The 26,504-nt window shown below is 33.9% G+C and overlaps 1 protein-coding gene and 2 long non-coding RNA genes across 6 annotated transcripts in view; 2 read left to right on the top strand and 1 right to left on the bottom strand.

Annotated features, from left to right (window-relative positions):
* The window catches only part of LOC106622153 (uncharacterized), a 737,325-nt gene that overhangs the window by 604,838 nt on the left and 105,983 nt on the right, over positions 1-26,504 (bottom strand). The window lies entirely within an intron of this gene.
* On the top strand, positions 1,217-2,019 carry LOC138858885 (uncharacterized). The gene is made up of 2 exons (XR_011397907.1): positions 1,217-1,491; positions 1,611-2,019. It is a non-coding gene; the product is annotated as an uncharacterized lncRNA (long non-coding RNA).
* LOC138858886 (uncharacterized) lies at positions 5,264-5,862 on the top strand. The gene is made up of 2 exons (XR_011397908.1): positions 5,264-5,532; positions 5,652-5,862. It is a non-coding gene; the product is annotated as an uncharacterized lncRNA (long non-coding RNA).

Genomic DNA, 26,504 nt, shown 5'->3' with positions numbered 1-26,504 from the left:
ACCGATCGAGTCTTCCAAAATAGCATGGGTTATATGTTATCAGAAATGTTTATAAGCCATGAAAAACCTTCTGTACAAGTACCAAATTTTGAATATGTTGTGAGATTTCAACGTAATGAAATTCGAAATTCAGGTGTTGCCATCTATCGTAATGAAATGGACAGATATTATGTTGTTACTTCTTATTTGCGAATAAAAGCTCCTGTCTTAAGTGTGACTGATGTCACGGAATAAACATCAGCAAGAATTTGGAACTTGTATGCAGTAGTATGAAATTAATTATAATAGCTATTTATCTGTCACCAAATGCTTCAAGGAGGGATATGAAATTATTCATCGGAAAAGCTTTAATGCCATTATGTAATTTAGATCCACAAACTCTGGACGATGTTAATGGAGACCGCGTAGAGTATTGTGAACAGCCGGTAATTCTCGCAGGTGATTTTAATGTAAATTTTTCATTACCAGAAGCTGCGCCATTACTACAATTCCTCAAATATAAATTCTCTTAAGAAATGATTAATGGTAGGAATATTCCAACGAAAAAAGAGGAACCACTATTAATGCAGTTTTCACCAGAAAAATTAATAAAATAGAAATTAAAAATTTCATATCTTATATTAGCTATCATAATCCACTTGTAAATACTATTAATATGAATGCAGCGAACGCTGAAAGTGAAAATTAACTAGAAAAAATTTGTGTTTGCCAACCATATTGTATTACAAGAACATTGATTTTAATACTTTCATGTTCCCATGCCTTGTATTCTCCAGTTTGGAAGGTTTGAAAACCTATTGTTTCACCAGTTTTTTAACCACTATCGACTTGTAAATGTCTGGCAACACCATCAGCCGTAGAATCGCCAGAAGTCGTCAAATGAGTCATTAAGCTGGGAAGTAGTCAAGTTGTCCAAGGTCAAAAGAGCAAGTCGGAAAGCAGCGTTAGAGACAAGAGGTGGTCCTTCGAGTTGTTACACATTTTTTCTTCAAGCACTAACACCAACGCAAACTTATATGATATTTCTTTTTTAATTAATTTCAAATTTCCCAAACTAATAGAACTTGCCATCTCATTTCTTGATCTTATTGAATGAGTCCGAATAAGAAAACATATTATATTACTAGTGTTAATAGAAAAATCCCAAAATGGCAAACAAAAAATCAAAAAACAATGACAGATGCTAGTCATTTGCGTTTGAAAAATACACAAGAAATGTAAGTTGAGAAAATTATGTATAATTTCATAAAAGTATAGCACTACATAATATTAGTATAAAGTAACTGTTCTATCCAACTGAGGGTCAGGCAATGCCTTCTCCAGTGCCCTACATTAAAGGTTCGTTACAATTACGCTACATTGAAAATTTACTTGGAAGAACTCAGGTCTTCGATACATTCCTGCGTAGTTGCGTATACTTTCAAACCTGCCAAACGCAAATGATTGTGGTTTGTGGTTAAGCCATGATGGTGTGCCACCAATAACACCAAAGTAAGCACATCTGTTTGAATGTAATATTTGAGTATGCTTAGCAATAAAAATACGATTTTTCTCAAACCACTTTCATATCCGGGGAATCACTCGATGGTCTTTCAAAAATATTATCGAAGTTGTGAAGCACCGGTCTCTCACTGAGGTTTTTGAGCTTAGTCATGAGGGCGAGCCATTGAAAGCCATCAATAATCAAATGATGTCCGTTTGTGCGCACACCATCGAAAAGGACTTGGATTTAAAATAAACTTTGGTAGTCTCTTACTTTTTTATAAATCGTTTAACTAATGTACTATGTATCAAATAATGCAAAAATTGTTTTGTTTAAAATTTAAAAATATTATACACTATTGAATGAGTGCCACAGGGATGTCTGCTCACATGTTTACGGAGAAAGTGATGAAGATTGTCATTTATGAACTGATTTAAACATTATTGATTTTCAAAACCGTACAAATTAAATTTGTTCCACCCAACATCAACAAGAAAACAAATTTAATACAGATGTGATTAGATCAGAAAACACTATGTCGTATTGGACTTATTCTTCATTAAAATTGAAGTAGTAAGTGGGACGATAGTAAATAAAATTTATAAACTACATTTATTAGACACGTTTCTGTAAAGAGGGACCCCCTCCCTTTTACCCCTCGGACCTGTTTTTCTCTCGGCGGCCCTGGTTAAACATTTAACGCGTATTTTATAAATAAATGTATTCGACTGTGTTTTAAGTTATTTTAAGAAGACTTCCAATATATTCAAGTTTATTTTTTAATTACTACAAAATATCGACACTAGTTTCTACTGAAAAAATCCCATTTTTGTGGATATCCTACCGTACGGTCTGTGGAAGCGGAGGTGAGTGTTCATTTACATTACGCTCTCATAAGATAGGTTGTATCAGCTGATTCGGTCTACGGTTTTGTGTCAGTGACTGTTTCCAGCATTAATATGATTTCTTAGTTTAGTTTCGGCCATTTGTAATATGTCATGATCTGTATTTTTTTTTATTGTATTCAGTATAACATCATCATGGAAAGATATATGCAAGAACAGCGTTTACAAATTAGTTCATTTAATTATTAAAATAATCTTTCGCCAATTGCAACTTTTCGTGCGCTTTTGCCATTTTATGGTCGTTATGGTTATAGGGAGTGGTACGATAAATAAACAAAACTGTCGATTCTGGTGCGAAAAAAATCCCCAAGTTATTCATGAACAACCATTACATTCACCTAAATTGACAATTTGTTTTGGTAATTTCAAGAAATTGTGACATTGAATGGCTTCCAAGAAGTTGTGATTTAACACATTTAGACTACTTCTTGTGGGGTCATTTGAAGTCATTGGTCTTTAGCAATAAACCAGACTCTCCTAAAGCTTTAGACGTCAATATTGAACGTGCTATTCAGATAAATGACTTGATTTATTGGCAACAGTACTCGAATATTGGGTTAATGGAATTCGTTCCTGCAAAAGAAGTCGTGGAGGCCATTTGAAAGATGTTCTATTCAGAACTACATTAAATAAAAAACATTTGAATTTTCTTAACAATTAGTGTGTTTTTGTTTTGTTTTGTAAATTATGTCACTTCTATTGGAAAACCCTGTACAATTTGTATGGGTTTGGAAGAAGTTGGCGGATTTGTTCAACTAAATAAATTAGTGCTGTATACCAATTATATTGATTTTTATATAAAAGTAAACAATATTTCAAGAAAAACCTAAAAGTATTAAAAAATGCAACGTTCGTATTCATAATTCATTCACCTTTAATTAAAACGTATGGCAATGACATAAATTAAAATTAATATTTAGTGGGATATCCTCTTTTTTAGACAACAACAGGACTTTACGGCAGCAAGTTTGCAGTTGCTAAACCAAAACCATTTCTAGTTAATTTTGATATGTCGCTGCCGTCTTCAAAATATTCAAGAAGCTGGCTTCAAGACGACATTTGCCTTCGAAGAAAATTTCGCTGCCGTGTCGCGATGTCGTCTTTGTGTGCTGTCTAAATAACTGTGCCCACTAGAACGAGTGCATGCTAATATTTTACAGATGCTGCCTGTCGCTTTTCATCCTTGGATAAATAAAATTTGTGAAAAGGAGGCTTCAGGAGACGCAGTTGAATAGAGGTTATGTGAAGGCACGTTACTGTTTTTCGCGGAAAACGTATTTTCATGCTCCACAATGATAACAATAATTTTAAACCAATTTCATAGGGATAAAAGAGGTAGCGATCCCTAGTACTTTCACTGATTCCAGAGGATCAAGAAGGAAAACAGCTTAATATTATCGAGATTACAGAACACGAGAGCGATCAGATATGGAAAAAGAGTTACCAAATACAGTGACTAGTAACCTGTCTACAAGTTTTAAGCCTTCAAAATGTTGATTCCTGCAGAAGTAACGTTTTAAAAGCAAAGCCATTTGAGAAATTAGATGACCAAATTTCGGGAAATTCAATTTGCATATTAAATAAACAAGTATTCGACTTTATTAACTCGAAAAGACATTTTGACAAAAGTATTTAATTGTAAAAGTCTTCGTGCACACGCCAATGATTTTACCGATCGAGTCTTCCAAAATAGCATAGGTTATATGTTATCAGAAATGTTTATAAGCCATGAAAAACCTCCTGTACAAGTACCAAATTTTGAATTTGTTGTGAGACTTCAACGTAATGAAATTCGAAATTCAGGTGTTGCCATCTATCGTAATGAAACGGACAGATATTACGTTGTTATTCCTTATTTGCGAATAAAAGCTCCTTACTTAAGTGTGACTGATGTCACGGAATAAACATCAGCAAGAATTTGGAACTTATATGCAGCAGTATGAAATTAATTATAATAGCTATTTATCTGTCACCAAATGCTTCAAGGACTCTGGACGATGTTATTGGAGACCGCGTCGAGTATTGTGAACAGTCGGTAATTCTCGCAGGTGATTTTAATGTAAATTTTTCATTACCAGAAGCTGCGCCATTACTTCAATTCCTCAAAGATAAATTCTCTTTAGAAATGATTAATGGTAGGAATAATCCAACGAAAAAAGAGGAACCACTATTGATGCAGTTTTCACCAGAAAAATTAATAAAATAGAAATTAAAAATTTAATATCTTATTTTAGCTATCATAATCCACTTGTAAATACTATTAATATGAATGCAGCGAACGCTGAAAGTGAAAATTAACTAGAAAAAATTTGTTTGTCGAAAAACAAATAAAAATTTGTGTTTGCCAACCATATTGTATTACAAGAACATTGATTTTAATACTTTCATGTTCCCATGCCTTGTATTCTCCAGTTTGGAAGGTTTGAAAACCTATTGTTTCTCCAGTTTTTTAACCACTATCGGCTGGCTGGGTTGTTATACTTGTAAATGTCTGGCAACACCATCAGCCGTAGAATCGCCAGAAGTCGTCAAATGAGTCATTAAGCTGGGAAGTAGTCAAGTTGTCCAAGGTCAAAAGAGCAAGTCGGAAAGCAGCGTTAGAGACAAGAGGTGGTCCTTTGAGTTGTTACACATTTTTTCTTCAAGCACTAACACCAACGCACACTTATATGATATTTCTTTTTTAATTAATTTCAAATTTCCGAAACTAATAGAACTTGCCATCTCATTTCTTGATCTTATTGAATGAGTGCGAATAAGAAAACATATTATATTACTAGTGTTAATAGAAAAATCCCAAAATGGCAAACAAAAAATCAAAAAACAATGACAGATGCTAGTCATTTGCGTTTGAAAAATACACAAGAAATGTAAGTTGAGAAAATTATGTATAATTTCATAAAAGTATAGCACTACATAATATTAGTATAAAGTAACTGTTCTATCCAACTGAGGGTCAGACAATGCCTTCTCCAGTGCCCTACATTAAAGGTACGTTACAATTACGCTACATTGAAAATTTACTTGGAAGAACTCAGGTCTTCGATACATTCCTGCGTATTTGCTTATACTTTCAAACCTGCCAAACGCAAATGATTGTGGTTTGTGGTTTAGCCATGATGGTGTGCCACCAATAACACCAAAGTAAGCACATATGTTTGAATGTAATATTTGAGTATGCTTAGCAATAAAAATACGATTTTTCTCAAACCACTTTCATATCCGGGGAATCACTCGATGGTCTTTCAAAAATATTATCGAAGTTGTGAAGCACCGGTCTCTCACTGAGGTTTTTGAGCTTAGTCATGAGGGCGAGCCATTGAAAGCTATCAATAATCAAATGATGTCCGTTTGTGCGCACACCATCGAAAAGGACTTGGATTTAAAATAAACTTTGGTAGTCTCTTACTTTTTTATAAATCGTTTAACTAATGTACTATGTATCAAATAATGCAAAAATTGTTTTGTTTAAAATTTAAAAATATTTTAAATAAGGAATCCGAAAATGCAAAGCTGCCTCAGCTGTCGATTAGGAAAATTAGAGGAGTTTAGCTATATGTTTTTTATGACATTGAATGAGTGCCACAGGGATGTCTGCTCACATGTTTACGGAGAAAGTGATGAAGATTGTCATTTATGAACTGATTTAAACATTATTGATTTTCAAAACCGTACAAATTAAATTTGTTCCACCCAACATCAACAAGAAAACAAATTTAATACAGATGTGATTAGATCAGAAAACACTATGTCGTATTGGACTTATTCTTCATTAAAATTGAAGTAGTAAGTGGGACGATAGTAAATAAAATTTATAAACTACATATATTAGACACGTTTCTGTAAAGAGGGACCCCCTCCCTTTTACCCCTCGGACCTGTTTTTCTCTCGGCGGCCCTGGTTAAACATTTAACGCGTATTTTATAAATAAATGTATTCGACTGTGTTTTAAGTTATTTTAAGAAGGCTTCCAATATATTCAAGTTTATTTTTTAATTACTACAAAATATCAACACTCGTTTCTACTGAAAAAATCCCATTTTTGTGGATATCCTACCGTACGGTCTGTGGAAGCGGAGGTGAGTGTTCATTTACATTATGCTCTCATAAGATAGGTTGTATCAGCTGATTCGGTCTACGGTTTTGTGTCAGTGACTGTTTCCAGCATTAATATGATTTCTTAGTTTAGTTTCGGCCATTTGTAATATGCCATGCTCTGTATTTTTTTTTTATTGTATTCAGTATAACATCATCATGGAAAGATATACGCAAGAACAGCGTTTACAAATTAGTTCATTTTATTATTAAAATAATCTTTCGCCAATTGCAACTTTTCGTGCGCTTTTGCCATTTTATGGTCGTTATGGTTATAGGGAGTGGTACGATAAATAAACAAAACTGTCGATTCTGGTGCGAAAAAAATCCCCAAATTATTCATGAACAACCATTGCATTCACCTAAATTGACAGTTTGTTTTGGTAATTTCAAGAAATTGTGACATTGAATGGCTTCCAAGACGTTGTGATTTAACACATTTAGACTACTTCTTGTGGGGTTATTTGAAGTCATTGGTCTTTAGCAATAAACCAGACTCTCCTAAAGCTTTAGAAGTCAATATTGAACGTGCTATTCAGATAAATGACTTGATTTATTGGCAACAGAACTCGAATATTGGGTTAATGGAATTCGTTCCTGCAAAAGAAGTCGTGGAGGCCATTTGAAGGATGTTCTATTCAGAACTTAATTGCATCGATTGTACTTCACATTAAATAAAAAACATTTGAATTTTCTTAAAAATTAGTGTGTTCTTTTTTTGTTTTGTAAATTATATCACTTCTATTGGAAAACCCTGTACAATTTGTATGGGTTTGGAAGAAGTTGGCGGATTTGTTCAACTAAATAAATTAGTGCTGTATACCAATTATATTGATTTTTATATAAAAGTAAACAATATTTCAAGAAAAACCTAAAAGTATTAAAAAATGCAACGTTCGTATTCATAATTCATTCTCCTTTAATTAACACGTATGGCAATGACATAAATTAAAATTAGTATTTAGTGGGATATCCTCTTTTTTAGACAACAACAGGACTTTACGGCAGCAGGTTTGCAGTTGCTAAACCAAAACCATTTCTAGTTAATTTTGATATGTCGCTGCCGTCTTCAAAATATTCAAGAAGCTGGCTCCAAGACGACATTTGCCTTCGAAGAAAATTTCGCTGACGTGTCGCGATGTCGTCTTTGTGTGCTGTCTAAATAACTGTGCGCACTAGAACGAGTGCATGCTAATATTTTACAGATGCTGCCTGTCGCTTTTCAGTATTGAATAAATAAAATTTGTGAAAAGGAGGCTTCAGGAGACGCAGTTGAATAGAGGTTATGTGAAGGTTCGTTACTGTTTTTCGCAGAAAACATATTTTCATGCTCCACAATGATAACAATGATTTTTAACCAATTTCATAGGGAGAGATGAGGTAGCGATCCCCATTAAAATGAGTGAAAAGAGGCTACAGGAGACACAGTGGAGTAGAGGTTATGTGAAGGCACGTTACTGTTTTTCGCGGAAAACGTAATTTCATGCTCCACAATGATAACAATAATTTTAAACCAATTTCATAGGGAGAGAAGAGGCTACAGGAGACACAGTGGAGTAGAGGTTATGGAAGGTACGTTACTGTTTTTCGCGGAAAACGTAATTTCATGCTCCACAATGATAACAATAATTTTAAACCAATTTCATAGGGAGAGAAGAGGCTACAGGAGACACAGTGGAGTAGAGGTTATGGAAGGTACGTTACTGTTTTTCGCGGAAAACGTATTCTCAAGCTTCACAATGATAACAATAATTTTAACCCAATTTCATAGAGAGAGAGTACTAGTACTTCCACTGATTCCAGAGGATCAAGAGGGTAAACAGCTTAATATTATCGAGATTACAGAACACGAGAGCGATCAGATATGGAAAAAGAGTTATCAAATACAGTGACTAGTAACCTGTCTACAAGTTTTAAGCCTTTAAACTGTTGATTCCTGCAGAAGTAACGTTTTAAAAGCAAAGCCATTTGAGAAATTAGATGACCAAATTTCGGGAAATTCAATTTGCACATTAGATAAACAAGTATTCGACTTTATTAACTCGAAAAGACATTTTCCAAAATAGGAGTTGTTATATGTTATCAGAAATGTTTATAAGCCATGAAAAACCTCCTGTACAAGTACCAAATTTTGAATTTGTTGTAAGACTTCAACGTAATGAAATTCGAAATCCAGGTGTTGCCATCTATCGTAATGAAACGGACATATATTACGTCGTTATTCCTTATTTGCGAATAAAAGCTCCTTACTTAAGTGTGACTGATGTCACGGAATAAACATCAGAAAGAATTTGGAACTTATATGCAGTAGTATGAAATTAATTATAATAGCTATTTATCTGTCACCAAATGCTTCAAGGAGGGATATGAAATTATTCATCGGAAAAGCTTTAATGCCATTATGTAATTTAGATCCACAAACTCTGGACGATGTTAATGGAGACCGCGTAGAGTATTGTGAACAGCCGGTAATTCTCGCAGGTGATTTTAATGTAAATTTTTCATTACCAGAAGCTGCGCCATTACTACAATTCCTCAAAGATAAATTCTCTTTAGAAATGATTAATGGTAAGAATATTCCAACGAAAAAAGAGGGACCACTATTGATGCAGTTCTCACCAGAAAAATTAATAAAATAGAAATTAAAAATTGCATATCTTATTTTAGCTATCATAATCCACTTGTAAATACTATTTATATGAATGCAGCGAACGCTGAAAGTGAAAATTAACTAGAAAAAATTTGTTTGTCGAAAAACAAATAAAAATTTGTGTTTGCCAACCATATTGTATTACAAGAACATTGATTTTAATACTTTCATGTTTCCATGCCTTGTATTCTCCAGTTTGGAAGGTTTGAAAACCTATTGTTTCACCAGTTTTTCAACCACTATCGGCTGGCTGGGTTGTTATACTTGTAAATGTCTGGCAACACCATCAGCCGTAGAATTGCCAGAAGTCGTCAAATGAGTCATTAAGCTGGGAAGTAGTCAAGTTGTCCAAGGTCAAAAGAGCAAGTCGGAAAGCAGCGTTAGAGACAAGAGGTGGTCCTTTCAGTTGTTACACATTTTTTCTTCAAGCACTAACACCAACGCACACTTATAGGATATTTATTTTTTAATTAATTTCAAATTTCCCAAACTAATAGAACTTGCCTTCTCATTTCTTGATCTTATTGAATGAGTGCGAATAAGAAAACATATTATATTACTAGTGTTAATAGAAAAATCCCAAAATGGCAAACAAAAAATCAAAAAAAATGACAGATGCTAGTCATTTGCGTTTGAAAAATACACAAGAAATGTAAGTTGAGAAAATGTATAATATGTATGTATAATTTCATAAAAGTATAGCACTACATAATATTAGTATAAAGTAACTGTTCTATCCAACTGAGGGTCAGACAATGCCTTCTCCAGTGCCCTACATTAAAGGTTCGTTACAATTACGCTACATTGAAAATTTACTTGGAAGAACTCAGGTCTTCGATACATTCCTGCGTAGTTGCGTATACTTTCAAACCTGCCAAACGCAAATGATTGTGGTTTGTGGTTAAGCCATGATGGTGTGCCACCAATAACACCAAAGTAAGCACATCTGTTTGAATGTAATATTTGAGTATGCTTAGCAATAAAAATACGATTTTTCTCAAACCACTTTTATATTCGGGGAATCACTCGATGGTGTTTCAAAAAAATTATCGAAGTTGTGAAGCACCGGTCTACCACTGAGGTTTTTGAGCTTAGTCATCAGGGCGAGCCATTGAAAGCCATCAATAATCAAATGATGTCCGTTTGTGCGCACACCATCGAAAAGGACTTGGATTTAAAATAAACTTTGGTAGTCTCTTACTTTTTTATAAATCAATAAACTAATGTACTATGTATTAAATAAAATGCAACAGGGATGCTTCCTCACACGCGTATGGAAAAAGTGGTGAAGATTGTCATTTATGAACTGAATTACACATTATTGATTTTCAAAAACATACAAATTAAATTTTTTCCACCTAACATCAACAAGATAACAAATTTAATGCAGATGTAATTAGATCAGAAAACACTATGTCATATTGGACTTATTCTTCATTAAAATTGAAGTAGTAAGTGGGACGATAGTAAATATAATTTATAAACTACAAGTATTAGACACGTTTCTGTAAAGAGGGACCCCCTCCCTCTTACCCCTCGGACCTGTTTTTCTCTCGGCGGCCCTGGTTAAACATTTAACGCGTATTTTATAAATAAATGTATTCGACTGCGTTTTAAGTTATTTTAAGAAGACTTCCAATATATTCAAGTTTATTTTTTAATTACTACAAAATATCGACACTAGTTTCTACTGAAAAAATCCCATTTTTGTGGATATCCTACCGTACGGTCTGTGGAAGCGGAGGTGAGTGTTCATTTACATTACGCTCTCATAAGATAGGTTGTATCAGCTGATTCGGTCTACGGGTTTGTGTCCGTGACTGTTTCCAGCATTAAATGATTTCTTAGTTTAGTTTCGGCCATTTGTAATATGTCATGATCTGTATTTTTTTTTTTATTGTATTCAGTATAACATCATCATGGAAAGATATACGCAAGAACAGCGTTTACAAATTATTTCATTTTATTATTAAAATAATCTTTCGCCAATTGCTACTTTCCGTGCGCTTTTGCCATTTTATGGTCGTTATGGTTATATGGAGTGGTTCGATAAATAAACAAAACTGTCGATTCTGGTGCGAAAAAAATCCCCAAATTATTCATGAACAACCATTACATTCACCTAAATTGACAGTTTGTTTTGGTAATTTCAAGAAATTGTGACATTGAATGGCTTCCAAGAAGTTGTGATTTAACACATTTAGACTACCTCTTGTGGGGTTATTTAAAGTCATTGGTCTTTAGCAATAAACCAGACTCTCCTAAAGCTTTAGAAGTCAATATTGAACGTGCTATTCAGATAAATGACTTGATTTATCGGCAACAGTACTCGAATATTGGGTTAATGAAATTCGTTCCTACAAAAGAAGTCGTGGAGGCCATTTGAAAGATGTTCTTTTCAAAACCTAACTGTATCGATTGTACTTCACATTAAATAAAAAACATTTGAATTTTCATAACAATTAGTGTGTTCTTTTTTTGTTTTGTAAATTATATCACTTCTATTGGAAAACCCTGTACAATTTGTATGGGTTTGGAAGAAGTTGGCGGATTTGTTCAACTAAATAAATTAGTGCTGTATACCAATTATATTGATTTTTATATAAAAGTAAACAATATTTCAAGAAAAACCTAAAAGTATTAAAAAATGCAACGTTCGTATTCATAATTCATTCACCTTTAATTAACACGTATGGCAATGACATAAATTAAAATTAGTATTTAGTGGGATATCCTCTTTTTTAGACAACAACAGGACTTTACGGCAGCAGGTTTACAGTTGCTAAACCAAAACCATTTCTAGTTAATTTTGATATGTCGCTGCCGTCTTCAAAATACTCAAGAAGCTGGCTCCAAGACGACATTTGCCTTCGAAGAAAATTTCGCTGCCGTGTCGCGATGTCGTCTTTGTGTGCTGTCTAAATAACTGTGCGCACTAGAACGAGTGCATGCTAATATTTTACAGATGCTGCCTGTCGCTTTTCAGTATTGAATAAATAAAATTTGTGAAAAGGAGGCTTCAGGAGACGCAGTTGAATAGAGGTTATGTGAAGGTTCGTTACTGTTTTTCGCAGAAAACATATTTTCATGCTCCACAATGATAACAATGATTTTTAACCAATTTCATAGGGAGAGATGAGGTAGCGATCCCCATTAAAATGAGTGAAAAGAGGCTACAGGAGACACAGTGGAGTAGAGGTTATGTGAAGGCACGTTACTGTTTTTCGCGGAAAACGTAATTTCATGCTCCACAATGATAACAATAATTTTAAACCAATTTCATAGGGAGAGAAGAGGCTACAGGAGACACAGTGGAGTAGAGGTTATGGAAGGTACGTTACTGTTTTTCGCGGAAAACGTATTCTCAAGCTTCACAATGATAACAATAATTTTAAACCAATTTTATAGAGAGAGTGTACTAGTACTTCCACTGATTCCAGAGGATTAAGAGGGTAAACAGCTTAATATTATCGAGATTACAGAACACGAGAGCGATCAGATATGAAAAAAGAGTTATCAAATACAGTGACTAGTAACCTGTCTACAAGTTTTAAGCCTTTAAACTGTTGATTCCTGCAGAAGTAACGTTTTAAAAGCAAAGCCATTTGAGAAATTAGATGACTAAATTTCGGGAAATTCAATTTGCACATTAGATAAACAAGTATTCGACTTTATTAACTCGAAAAGACATTTTCCAAAATAGGAGTTGTTATATGTTATCAGAAATGTTTATAAGCCATGAAAAACCTCCTGTACAAGTACCAAATTTTGAATTTGTTGTGAGACTTCAACGTAATGAAATTCGAAATTTAGGTGTTGCCATCTATCGTAATGAAACGGACAGATATTACGTCGTTATTCCTTATTTGCGAATAAAAGCTCCTTACTTAAGTGTGACTGATGTCACGGAATAAACATCAGCAAGAATTTGGAACTTATATGCAGTAGTATGAAATTAATTATAATAGCTATTTATCTGTCACCAAATGCTTCAAGGAGGGATATGAAATTATTCATCGGAAAAGCTTTAATGCCATTATGTAATTTAGATCCACAAACTCTGGACGATGTTAATGGAGACCGCGTAGAGTATTGTGAACAGCCGGTAATTCTCGCAGGTGATTTTAATGTAAATTTTTCATTACCAGAAGCTGCGCCATTACTACAATTCCTCAAAGATAAATTCTCTTTAGAAATGATTAATGGTAGGAATATTCCAACGAAAAAAGAGGATGCAGTTCTCACCAGAAAAATTAATAAAATAGAAATTAAAAATTGCATATCTTATTTTAGCTATCATAATCCACTAGTATAATTTACACAACACTAATAGTATTTACACTATTAATATGAATGCAGCGAACGCTGAAAGTGAAAATTAGCTAGAAAAAATTTGTTTGTCGAAAAACAAATAAAAATTTGTGTTTGCCAACCATATTGTATTACAAGAACATTGATTTTAATACTTTCATGTTTCCATGCCTTGTATTCTCCAGTTTTTAAGTTTTAAAAACCTATTGTTTCACCAGTTTTTCAACCACTATCGGCTGGCTGGGTTGTTATACTTGTAAATGTCTGGCAACACCATCAGCCGTAGAATCGCCAGAAGTCGTCAAATGAGTCATTAAGCTGGGAAATAGTCAAGTTGTCCAAGGTCAAAAGAGCAAGTCGGAAAGCAGCGTTAGAGACAAGAGGTGGTCCTTTCAGTTGTTACACATTTTTTCTTCAAGCACTAACACCAACGCACACTTATAGGATATTTATTTTTTAATTAATTTCAAATTTCCCAAACTAATAGAACTTGCCTTCTCATTTCTTGATCTTATTGAATGAGTGCGAATAAGAAAACATATTATATTACTAGTGTTAATAGAAAAATCCCAAAATGGCAAACAAAAAATCAAAAAAAATGACAGATGCTAGTCATTTGCGTTTGAAAAATACACAAGAAATGTAAGTTGAGAAAATGTATAATATGTATGTATAATTTCATAAAAGTATAGCACTACATAATATTAGTATAAAGTAACTGTTCTATCCAACTGAGGGTCAGGCAATGCCTTCTCCAGTGCCCTACATTAAAGGTTCGTTACAATTACGCTACATTGAAAATTTACTTGGAAGAACTCAGGTCTTCGATACATTCCTGCGTAGTTGCGTATACTTTCAAACCTGCCAAACGCAAATGATTGTGGTTTGTGGTTAAGCCATGATGGTGTGCCACCAATAACACCAAAGTAAGCACATCTGTTTGAATGTAATATTTGAGTATGCTTAGCAATAAAAATACGATTTTTCTCAAACCACTTTTATATTCGGGGAATCACTCGATGGTGTTTCAAAAAAATTATCGAAGTTGTGAAGCACCGGTCTACCACTGAGGTTTTTGAGCTTAGTCATCAGGGCGAGCCATTGAAAGCCATCAATAATCAAATGATGTCCGTTTGTGCGCACACCATCGAAAAGGACTTGGATTTAAAATAAACTTTGGTAGTCTCTTACTTTTTTATAAATCAATAAACTAATGTACTATGTATTAAATAAAATGCAACAGGGATGCTTCCTCACACGCGTATGGAAAAAGTGGTGAAGATTGTCATTTATGAACTGAATTACACATTATTGATTTTCAAAAACATACAAATTAAATTTTTTCCACCTAACATCAACAAGATAACAAATTTAATGCAGATGTAATTAGATCAGAAAACACTATGTCATATTGGACTTATTCTTCATTAAAATTGAAGTAGTAAGTGGGACGATAGTAAATATAATTTATAAACTACAAGTATTAGACACGTTTCTGTAAAGAGGGACCCCCTCCCTCTTACCCCTCGGACCTGTTTTTCTCTCGGCGGCCCTGGTTAAACATTTAACGCGTATTTTATAAATAAATGTATTCGACTGCGTTTTAAGTTATTTTAAGAAGACTTCCAATATATTCAAGTTTATTTTTTAATTACTACAAAATATCGACACTCGTTTCTACTGAAAAAATCCCATTTTTGTGGATATCCTACCGTACGGTCTGTGGAAGCGGAGGTGAGTGTTCATTTACATTACGCTCTCATAAGATAGGTTGTATCAGCTGATTCGGTCTACGGGTTTGTGTCCGTGACTGTTTCCAGCATTAAATGATTTCTTAGTTTAGTTTCGGCCATTTGTAATATGTCATGATCTGTATTTTTTTTTTTATTGTATTCAGTATAACATCATCATAGAAAGATATACGCAAGAACAGCGTTTACAAATTATTTCATTTTATTATTAAAATAATCTTTCGCCAATTGCTACTTTTCGTGCGCTTTTGCCATTTTATGGTCGTTATGGTTCTATGGAGTGGTACGATAAATAAACAAAACTGTCGATTCTGGTGCGAAAAAAATCCCCAAATTATTTACCTATGAACAACCATTACATTCACCTAAATTGACAGTTTGGTTTGGTAATTTCAAGAAATTGTGACATTGAATGGCTTCCAAGAAGTTGTGATTTAACACATTTAGACTACCTCTTGTGGGGTTATTTAAAGTCATTGGTCTTTAGCAATAAACCAGACTCTCCTAAAGCTTTAGAAGTCAATATTGAACGTGCTATTCAGATAAATGACTTGATTTATCGGCAACAGTACTCGAATATTGGGTTAATGAAATTCGTTCCTACAAAAGAAGTCGTGGAGGCCATTTGAAAGATGTTCTTTTCAAAACCTAACTGTATCGATTGTACTTCACATTAAATAAAAAACATTTGAATTTTCATAACAATTAGTGTGTTCTTTTTTTGTTTTGTAAATTATATCACTTCTATTGGAAAACCCTGTACAATTTGTATGGGTTTGGAAGAAGTTGGCGGATTTGTTCAACTAAATAAATTAGTGCTGTATACCAATTATATTGATTTTTATATAAAAGTAAACAATATTTCAAGAAAAACCTAAAAGTATTAAAAAATGCAACGTTCGTATTCATAATTCATTCACCTTTAATTAACACGTATGGCAATGACATAAATTAAAATTAGTATTTAGTGGGATATCCTCTTTTTTAGACAACAACAGGACTTTACGGCAGCAGGTTTACAGTTGCTAAACCAAAACCATTTCTAGTTAATTTTGATATGTCGCTGCCGTCTTCAAAATACTCAAGAAGCTGGCTCCAAGACGACATTTGCCTTCGAAGAAAATTTCGCTGCCGTGTCGCGATGTCGTCTTTGTGTGCTGTCTAAATAACTGTGCGCACTAGAACGAGTGCATGCTAATATTTTACAGATGCTGCCTGTCGCTTTTCAGTATTGAATAAATAAAATTTGTGAAAAGGAGGCTTCAGGAGACGCAGTTGCATAGAGGTTATGTGAAGGTTCGTTACTGTTTTTCGCAGAAAACATATTTTCATGCTCCACAATGATAACAATGATTTTTAACCAATTTCATAGGGAGAGATGAGGTAGCGATCCCCATTAAAATGAGTGAAAAGAGGCTACAGGAGACACAGTGGAGTAGAGGTTATGTGAAGGCACGTTACTGTTTTTCGCGGAAAACGTAATTTCATGCTCCACAATGATAACAATAATTTTAAACCAATTTCATAGGGAGAGAAGAGGCTACAGGAGACACAGTGGAGTAGAGGTTATGGAAGGTACGTTACTGTTTTTCGCGGAAAACGTATTCTCAAGCTTCACAATGATAACAATAATTTTAAACCAATTTTATAGAGAGAGTGTACTAGTACTTCCACTGATTCCAGAGGATTAAGAGGGTAAACAGCTTAATATTATCGAGATTACAGAACACGAGAGCGATCAGATATGGAAAAAGAGTTATCAAATACAGTGACTAGTAACCTGTCTACAAGTTTTAAGCCTTTAAACTGTTGATTCCTGCAGAAGTAACGTTTTAAAAGCAAAGCCATTTGAGAAATTAGATGACTAAATTTCGGGAAATTCAATTTGCACATTAGATAAACAAGTATTCGACTTTATTAACTCGAAAAGACATTTTCCAAAATAGGAGTTGTTATATGTTATCAGAAATGTTTATAAGCCATGAAAAACCTCCTGTACAAGTACCAAATTTTGAATTTGTTGTGAGACTTCAACGTAATGAAATTCGAAATTTAGGTGTTGCCATCTATCGTAATGAAACGGACAGATATTACGTCGTTATTCCTTATTTGCGAATAAAAGCTCCTTACTTAAGTGTGACTGATGTCACGGAATAAACATCAGCAAGAATTTGGAACTTATATGCAGTAGTATGAAATTAATTATAATAGCTATTTATCTGTCACCAAATGCTTCAAGGAGGGATATGAAATTATTCATCGGAAAAGCTTTAATGCCATTATGTAATTTAGATCCACAAACTCTGGACGATGTTAATGGAGACCGCATAGAGTATTGTGAACAGCCGGTAATTCTCGCAGGTGATTTTAATGTAAATTTTTCATTACCAGAAGCTGCGCCATTACTACAATTCCTCAAAGATAAATTCTCTTTAGAAATGATTAATGGTAAGAATATTCCAACGAAAAAAGAGGATGCAGTTCTCACCAGAAAAATTAATAAAATAGAAATTAAAAATTGCATATCTTATTTTAGCTATCATAATCCACTAGTATAATTTACACAACACTAATAGTATTTACACTATTAATATGAATGCAGCGAACGCTGAAAGTGAAAATTAACTAGAAAAAATTTGTGTTTGCCAACCATATTGTATTACAAGAACATTGATTTTAATACTTTCATGTTTCCATGCCTTGTATTCTCCAGTTTTTAAGTTTTAAAAACCTATTGTTTCACCAGTTTTTCAACCACTATCGGCTGGCTGGGTTGTTATACTTGTAAATGTCTGGCAACACCATCAGCCGTAGAATCGCCAGAAGTCGTCAAATGAGTCATTAAGCTGGGAAATAGTCAAGTTGTCCAAGGTCAAAAGAGCAAGTCGGAAAGCAGCGTTAGAGACAAGAGGTGGTCCTTTCAGTTGTTACACATTTTTTCTTCAAGCACTAACACCACCGCACACTTATAGGATATTTATTTTTTAATTAATTTCAAATTTCCCAAACTAATAGAACTTGCCATCACATTTCTTGATCTTATTGAATGAGTGCGAATAAGAAAACATATTATATTACTAGTGTTAATAGAAAAATCCCAAAATGGCAAACAAAAAATCAAAAAAAAATGACAGATGCTAGTCATTTGCGTTTGAAAAATACACAAGAAATGTAAGTTGAAAAAATTATGTATAATTTCATAAAAGTATAGCACTACATAATATTAGTATAAAGTAAGTGTTCTATCCAACTGAGGGTCAGGCAATGCCTTCTCCAGTGCCCTACATTAAAGGTTCGTTACAATTACGCTACATTGAAAATTTACTTGGAAGAACTCAGGTCTTCGATACATTCCTGCGTAGTTGCGTATACTTTCAAACTTGCCAAACGCAAATGATTGTGGTTTGTGGTTAAGCCATAATGGTGTGCCACCAATAACACCAAAGTAAGCACATAGGTTTGAGTGTAATATTTGAGTATGCTTAGCAATAAAAATACGATTTTTCTCAAACCACTTTTATATTCGGGGAATCACTCGATGGTGTTTCAAAAAAATTATCGAAGTTGTGAAGCACCGGTCTCTCACTGAGGTTTTTGAGCTTAGTCATGAGGGCGAGCCATTGAAAGCCATCAATAATCAAATGATGTCCGTTTGTGCGCACACCATCGAAAAGGACTTGGATTTAAAATAAACTTTGGTAGTCTCTTACTTTTTTATAAATCGTTTAACTAATGTACTATGTATCAAATAATGCAAAAATTCTTTTGTTTAAAATTTAAAAATATTATACACTATTGAATGAGTGCCACAGGGATGTCTGCTCACATGTTTACGGAGAAAGTGATGAAGATTGTCATTTATGAACTGATTTAAACATTATTGATTTTCAAAACCGTACAAATTAAATTTGTTCCACCCAACATCAACAAGAAAACAAATTTAATACAGATGTGATTAGATCAGAAAACACTATGTCGTATTGGACTTATTCTTCATTAAAATTGAAGTAGTAAGTGGGACGATAGTAAATAAAATTTATAAACTACATTTATTAGACACGTTTCTGTAAAGAGGGACCCCCTCCCTTTTACCCCTCGGACCTGTTTTTCTCTCGGCGGCCCTGGTTAAACATTTAACGCGTATTTTATAAATAAATGTATTCGACTGTGTTTTAAGTTATTTTAAGAAGACTTCCAATATATTCAAGTTTATTTTTTAATTACTACAAAATATCAACACTCGTTTCTACTGAAAAAATCCCATTTTTGTGGATATCCTACCGTACGGTCTGTGGAAGCGGAGGTGAGTGTTCATTTACATTACGCTCTCATAAGATAGGTTGTATCAGCTGATTCGGTCTACGGTTTTGTGTCAGTGACTGTTTCCAGCATTAATATGATTTCTTAGTTTAGTTTCGGCCATTTGTAATATGTCATGATCTGTATTTTTTTTTATTGTATTCAGTATAACATCATCATGGAAAGATATACGCAAGAACAGCGTTTACAAATTAGTTCATTTTATTATTAAAATAATCTTTCGCCAATTGCTACTTTTCGTGCGCTTTTGCCATTTTATGGTCGTTATGGTTATAGGGAGTGGTACGATAAATAAACAAAACTGTCGATTCTGGTGCGAAAAAAATCCCCAAATTATTCATGAACAACCATTGCATTCACCTAAATTGACAGTTTGTTTTGGTAATTTCAAGAAATTGTGACATTGAATGGCTTCCAAGACGTTGTGATTTAACACATTTAGACTACTTCTTGTGGGGTTATTTGAAGTCATTGGTCTTTAGCAATAAACCAGACTCTCCTAAAGCTTTAGAAGTCAATATTGAACGTGCTATTCAGATAAATGACTTGATTTATTGGCAACAGAACTCGAATATTGGGTTAATGGAATTCGTTCCTGCAAAAGAAGTCGTGGAAGCCATTTGAAGGATGTTCTATTCAGAACTTAATTGCATCGATTGTACTTCACATTAAATAAAAAACATTTGAATTTTCTTAAAAATTAGTGTGTTCTTTTTTTGTTTTGTAAATTATATCACTTCTATTGGAAAACCCTGTACAATTTGTATGGGTTTGGAAGAAGTTGGCGGATTTGTTCAACTAAATAAATTAGTGCTGTATACCAATTATATTGATTTTTATATAAAAGTAAACAATATTTCAAGAAAAACCTAAAAGTATTAAAAAATGCAACGTTCGTATTCATAATTCATTCACCTTTAATTAACACGTATGGCAATGACATAAATTAAAATTAGTATTTAGTGGGATATCCTCTTGTTTAGACAACAACAGGACTTTACGGCAGCAGGTTTGCAGTTGCTAAACCAAAACCATTTCTAGTTAAGTTTGATATGTCGCTGCCGTCTTCAAAATATTCAAGAAGCTGGCTCCAAGACGACATTTGCCTTCGAAGAAAATTTCGCTGCCGTGTCGCGATGTCGTCTTTGTGTGCTGTCTAAATAACTGTGCGCACTAGAACGAGTGCATGCTAATATTTTACAGATGCTGCCTGTCGCTTTTCAGTATTGAATAAATAAAATTTGTGAAAAGGAGGCTTCAGGAGACGCAGTTGCATAGAGGTTATGTGAAGGTTCGTTACTGTTTTTCGCAGAAAACATATTTTCATGCTCCACAATGCTAACAATGATTTTTAACCAATTTCATAGGGAGAGATGAGGTAGCGATCCCTATTAAAATGAGTGAAAAGAGGCTACAGGAGACACAGTGGAGTAAAGGTTATGTGAAGGCACGTTACTGTTTTTCGCGGAAAACGTAATTTCATGCTCCACAATGATAACAATAATTTTAAACCAATTTCATAGGGACATTGCACATTAGATAAACAAGTATTCGACTTTATTAACTCGAAAAGACATTTTCCAAAATAGGAATTGTTATATGTTATCAGAAATGTTTATAAGCCATGAAAAACCTCCTGTACAAGTACCAAATTTTGAATTTGTTGTGAGACTTCAACGTAATGAAATTCGAAATCCAGGTGTTGCCATCTATCGTAATGAAACGGACAGATATTACGTCGTTATTCCTTATTTGCGAATAAAAGCTCCTTACTTAAGTGTGACTGATGTCACGGAATAAACATCAGCAAGAATTTGGAACTTATATACAGTAGTAGGAAATTAATTATAATAGCTATTTATCTGTCACCAAATGCTTCAAGGAGGGATATGAAATTATTCATCGGAAAAGCTTTAATGCCATTATGTAATTTAGATCCACAAACTCTGGACGATGTTAATGGAGACCGCGTAGAGTATTGTGAACAGCCGGTAATTCTCGCAGGTGATTTTAATGTAAATTTTTCATTACCAGAAGCTGCGCCATTACTACAATTCCTCAACGATAAATTCTCTTTAGAAATGATTAATGGTAGGAATATTCCAACGAAAAAAGAGGGACCACTATTGATGCAGTTCTCACCAGAAGAATTAATAAAATAGAAATTAAAAATTGCATATCTTATTTTAGCTATCATAATCCACTTGTAAATACTATTAATATGAATGTAGCGAACGCTGAAAGTGAAAATTAACTAGAAAAAATTTGTTTGTCGAAAAACAAATAAAAATTTGTGTTTGTCAACCATATTGTATTACAAGAACATTGATTTTAATACTTTCATGTTTCCATGCCTTGTATTCTCCAGTTTTTAAGTTTTAAAAACCTATTGTTTCACCAGTTTTTCAACCACTATCGGCTGGCTGGGTTGTTATACTTGTAAATGTCTGGCAACACCATCAGCCGTAGAATTGCCAGAAGTCGTCAAATGAGTCATTAAGCTGGGAAGTAGTCAAGTTGTCCAAGGTCAAAAGTGCAAGTAGGGTCAAAAGTAAATGTAAGTTGAGAAAATGTATAATATGTATGTATAATTTCATAAAAGTATAGCACTACATAATATTAGTATAAAGTAACTGTTCTATCCAACTGAGGGTCAGGCAATGCCTTCTCCAGTGCCCTACATTAAAGGTTCGTTACAATTACGCTACATTGAAAATTTACTAGGAAGAACTCAGGTCTTCGATACATTCCTGCGTAGTTGCGTATACTTTCAAACCTGCCAAACGCAAATGATTGTGTTTTGTGGTAAAGCCATGATGGTGTGCCACCAATAACACCAAAGTAAGCACATATGTTTGAATGTAATATTTGAGTATGCTTAGCAATAAAAATACGATTTTTCTCAAACCACTTTTATATTCGGGGAATCACTCGATGGTGTTTCAAAAAAATTATCGAAGTTGTGAAGCACCGGTCTCTGAGGTTTTTGAGCTTAGTCATCAGGGCGAGCCATTGAAAGCCATCAATAATCAAATGATGTCCGTTTGTGCGCACACCATCGAAAAGGACTTGGATTTAAAATAAACTTTGGTAGTCTCTTACTTTTTTATAAATCAATAAACTAATGTACTATGTATTAAATAATGCAAAAATTGTTTTGTTTAAAATTTAAAAAATATTTTAAATAAGGAATCCGAAAATGCAAAGCTGCCTCAGCTGACGATTAGGAAAATTAGAGGAGTTTAGCTATATGTTTTTTATGACACTACTGAATGAGTGCAACAGGGATGCTTGCTCACACGCGTATGGAGAAAGTAGTGAAGATTGTCATTTATGAACTGAATTACACATTATTGATTTTCAAAAACATACAAATTAAATTTTTTCCACCCAACATCAACAGGATAACAAATTTAATGCAGATGTGATTAGATCAGAAAACACTATGTCGTATTGGACTTATTCTTCATTAAAATTGAAGTAGTAAGTGGGAGTAAATAAAATTTATAAACTATTAGAAACGTTTCTGTAGAGAGGTACCCCCTCCATTTTACCCCTCGAACCTGTTTTTATCTCGGCGGCCCTGGTTAAACATTTAACACGCAGTGGCTAGGGTGTATGTTAAGCATGACATACATACCTACCAGGCAAATTAACCGCGTTTGGCGCAGCAGAGCAAGAAATTCCCAATCACCGCTGAAATTTTCGTTCCGCTATTCAATTTATATCTTGTTACTGTGAAAATTTTCAACTACTTTAAACAAGTTATAGTATAAGAGGCTGCTTGTGTGCTGAACATAGCATAGAACAAGCAGACAGCGGAGCGAGGCTAATGCTTCAAACAGTCACCAATATTCCTTCTTCCCGTACTTACCGCCCGTATCAAACCAAATTTTTCAAAAGTTACGCCCGTAGTCGCAGAAATCAGTTGTTCTCTTTTGTTTTCACCACTGTTGCTATTGTTCTATTTGTATACACGATTTTTCAAACATTTAGTTTTTTAGTCATACTTTTTCGTAATTTTAAGCTCAAAACTAAAAGCCAACTATTAAAAATAGTCTACCTATTTATAAATAGGTGTATTCGACTGTGTTTTGAGTTATTTGAAGAATATTTCCAATATATTCAAGTTTATTTTTTAATTACAAGAGATTGCTCTCTCACTCTCAACTCACTCGTTTCTATGGGAAAAATCCAATTTTCGTGGATATCCTACCGTACGGTCTGTAGAAGCGGCGGTGAGTGTTCATTTACATTGCGCTCTCATAAGATAGGTTGTATCAGCTGATTCGGTCTACGGTTTTGTGTCAGTGACTGTTTCCAGCATTAATATGATTTCTTAGTCATTTCGGCCATTTTTAATATGTCATGATCTGTAATGTTTTTTTTTGTTGTATTCAGGCATGTTTACAATATCATCATGGAAAGATATATGCCAGAACAACGTTTTTAAACTATTTAGTTTTATTATCAAACTAACCCATCTCCAATTGCAACTTTTCGTGCGCTTTTGCCATTTTATGGTCATTATGGTTATGGGGAGTGGTACGATAAATAAACAAAACTGTCGATTCTGGTGCGAAGAAAATCCCCAAATTATTCATAAACAACTATTACATTCACCTAAATTGACAGTTTGGTTTGGTAATTTCAAGAAATTGTGACATTGAATGGCTTCCAAGAAGTTGTGATTTAACACATTTAGACTACTTCTTGTGGGGTTATTTGAAGTCATTGGTCTTTAGCAATAAACCAGACTCTCCTAAAGCTGTAGAAGTCAATATTGAACGTGCTATTCAGATAAATGACTTGATTTATTGGCAACAGTACTCGAATATTGGCTTAATGGAATTCGTTCCTGCAAAAGAAGTCGTGGAGGCCATTTGAAAGATGTTCTATTCAGAACTTAATTGCATCGATTGTACTTCACATTAAATCAAAAACATTTGAATTTTCTTAACAATTAGTGTGTTCTTTAAAAGTATTAAAAAATACAAGATTCATATTCATATGCCTTTAATTAAAACATATGGTAATGCCATTAATTAAAATTAGTATTTAGTGGGATATCCTCTTTTTTAGACAACAACACGACTTTACGGCAACAGGTTTGCAGTTGTCGAAGTTGCTAAATCAAAACCATTTCTAGTTAATTTTGCCTACGACAACAGGCATCAGTAGTGTTGCCGCTAGTATGTGAAATGTAAAATTATTCAAAGCTCTAGCAAATCTATTATCAACATAAGCATAAAATAGCACTGAAAATGTAATAACAACTAATAATTTAAAACAAATTAATCGTCTTTGTGTGCTGTCTAAATAACTGTGCCCACTAGAACGAGTGCATGTTAATATTTTACAGATGCTGCCTGTCGCTTTTCATCATTGAATTAATTAAATTTGTGAAAAGGAGGATTCAGGAGACGCAGTTGAGTAAAGGTTACGTGAAGGTTCGTTACTGTTTTTCGCGGAAAACATATTTTCATGCTCCACAATGATAACAATGATTTTAAACCAATTTCGTAGGGAGAAATGAGGTAGCGATCCCCATTAAAATGAGTGAAAAGAGGCTACAGGAGACGCAGTGGAGTAGAGGTTATGTGAAGGTACGTTACTGTTTTTCGCGGAAAACGTATTCTCATGCTCCACAATGATAACAATAATTTTAAACCAATTTCATAGGGAGAGAAGAGGTAGCGATCCCTAGTACTTCCACTGATTCCAGAGAATCAAGAGGGTAAACTGCTTAATATTATCGAGATTACAGAACACGAGAGCGAAAAAGAGTTGTCAAATACAGTGACTAGTAACCTGTCTACAAGTTTTAAGCCTTCAAAATGTTGATTCCTGCAGAAGTAACTTTTTAAAAGCAAAGCCATTTGAGAAATTAGATGACCAAATTTCGGGAAATTCAATTTGCACATTAGATAAACAAGTATTCGACTTTATTAACTCGAAAAGACATTTCGACAAAAGTATTTAATTGTAAAAGTCTTCGTGCACACGCCCATGATTTTGCCGATCGAGTCTTCCAAAATAGGATAGGTTATAAGTTATCAGAAATGTTTATAAGCCATGAAAAACCTTCTGTACAAGTACCAAATTTTGAATTTGTTGTGAGACTTCAACGTAATGAAATTCGAAATTCAGGTGTTGCCATCTATCGTAACGAAACGCACAGATATTACGTCGTTATTCCTTATTTGCGAATAAAAGCTCCTTACTTCAGTGTGACTGATGTCACGGTATAAACATCAGGAAGAATTTGGAACTTATATGCAGTAGTATGAAATTAATTATATTAGCTATTTATCTGTCACCAAATGCTTCAAGGACTCTGGACGATGTTATTGGAGACCGCGTCGAGTATTGTGAACAGCCGGTAATTCTCGCAGGTGATTTTAATGTAAATTTTTCATTACCAGAAGCTGCGCCATTACTACAGTTCCTCAAAGATACATTCTCTTTAAAAATGATTAATGGTAGGAATAATCCAACGAAAAAAGAGGAACCACTATTAATGCAGTTTTCACCAGAAAAATTAATAAAATAGAAATTAAAAATTTCATATCTTATTTTAGCTATCATAATCCACTTGTAAATACTATTAATATGAATGCAGCGAACGCTGAAAGTGAAAATTAACTAGAAAAAATTTGTTTGTCGAAAAACAAATAAAAATTTGTGTTTGCCAACCATATTGTATTACAAGAACATTGATTTTAATACTTTCATGTTCCCATGCCTTGTATTCTCCAGTTTGGAAGGTTTGAAAACCTATTGTTTCACCAGTTTTTTAACCACTATCGGCTGGCTGGGTTGTTATACTTGTAAAAGGCTGGCAACACCATCAGCCGTAAAATCGCCAGAAGTCGTCAAATGAGTCATTAAGCTGGGAAGTAGTCAAGTTGTCCAAGGTCAAAAGAGCAAGTCGGAAAGCAGCGTTAGAGACAAGAGGTGGTCCTTTGAGTTGTTACACATTTTTTCTT

This window comes from Bactrocera oleae, chromosome 2 (assembly GCF_042242935.1).
Source record: "Bactrocera oleae isolate idBacOlea1 chromosome 2, idBacOlea1, whole genome shotgun sequence".
Lineage (NCBI taxonomy): Eukaryota > Metazoa > Arthropoda > Insecta > Diptera > Tephritidae > Bactrocera > Bactrocera oleae.
The sequence above is the reverse complement of the archived record's forward strand: the minus strand, read 5'-3'. Positions and strand labels throughout refer to the sequence as shown.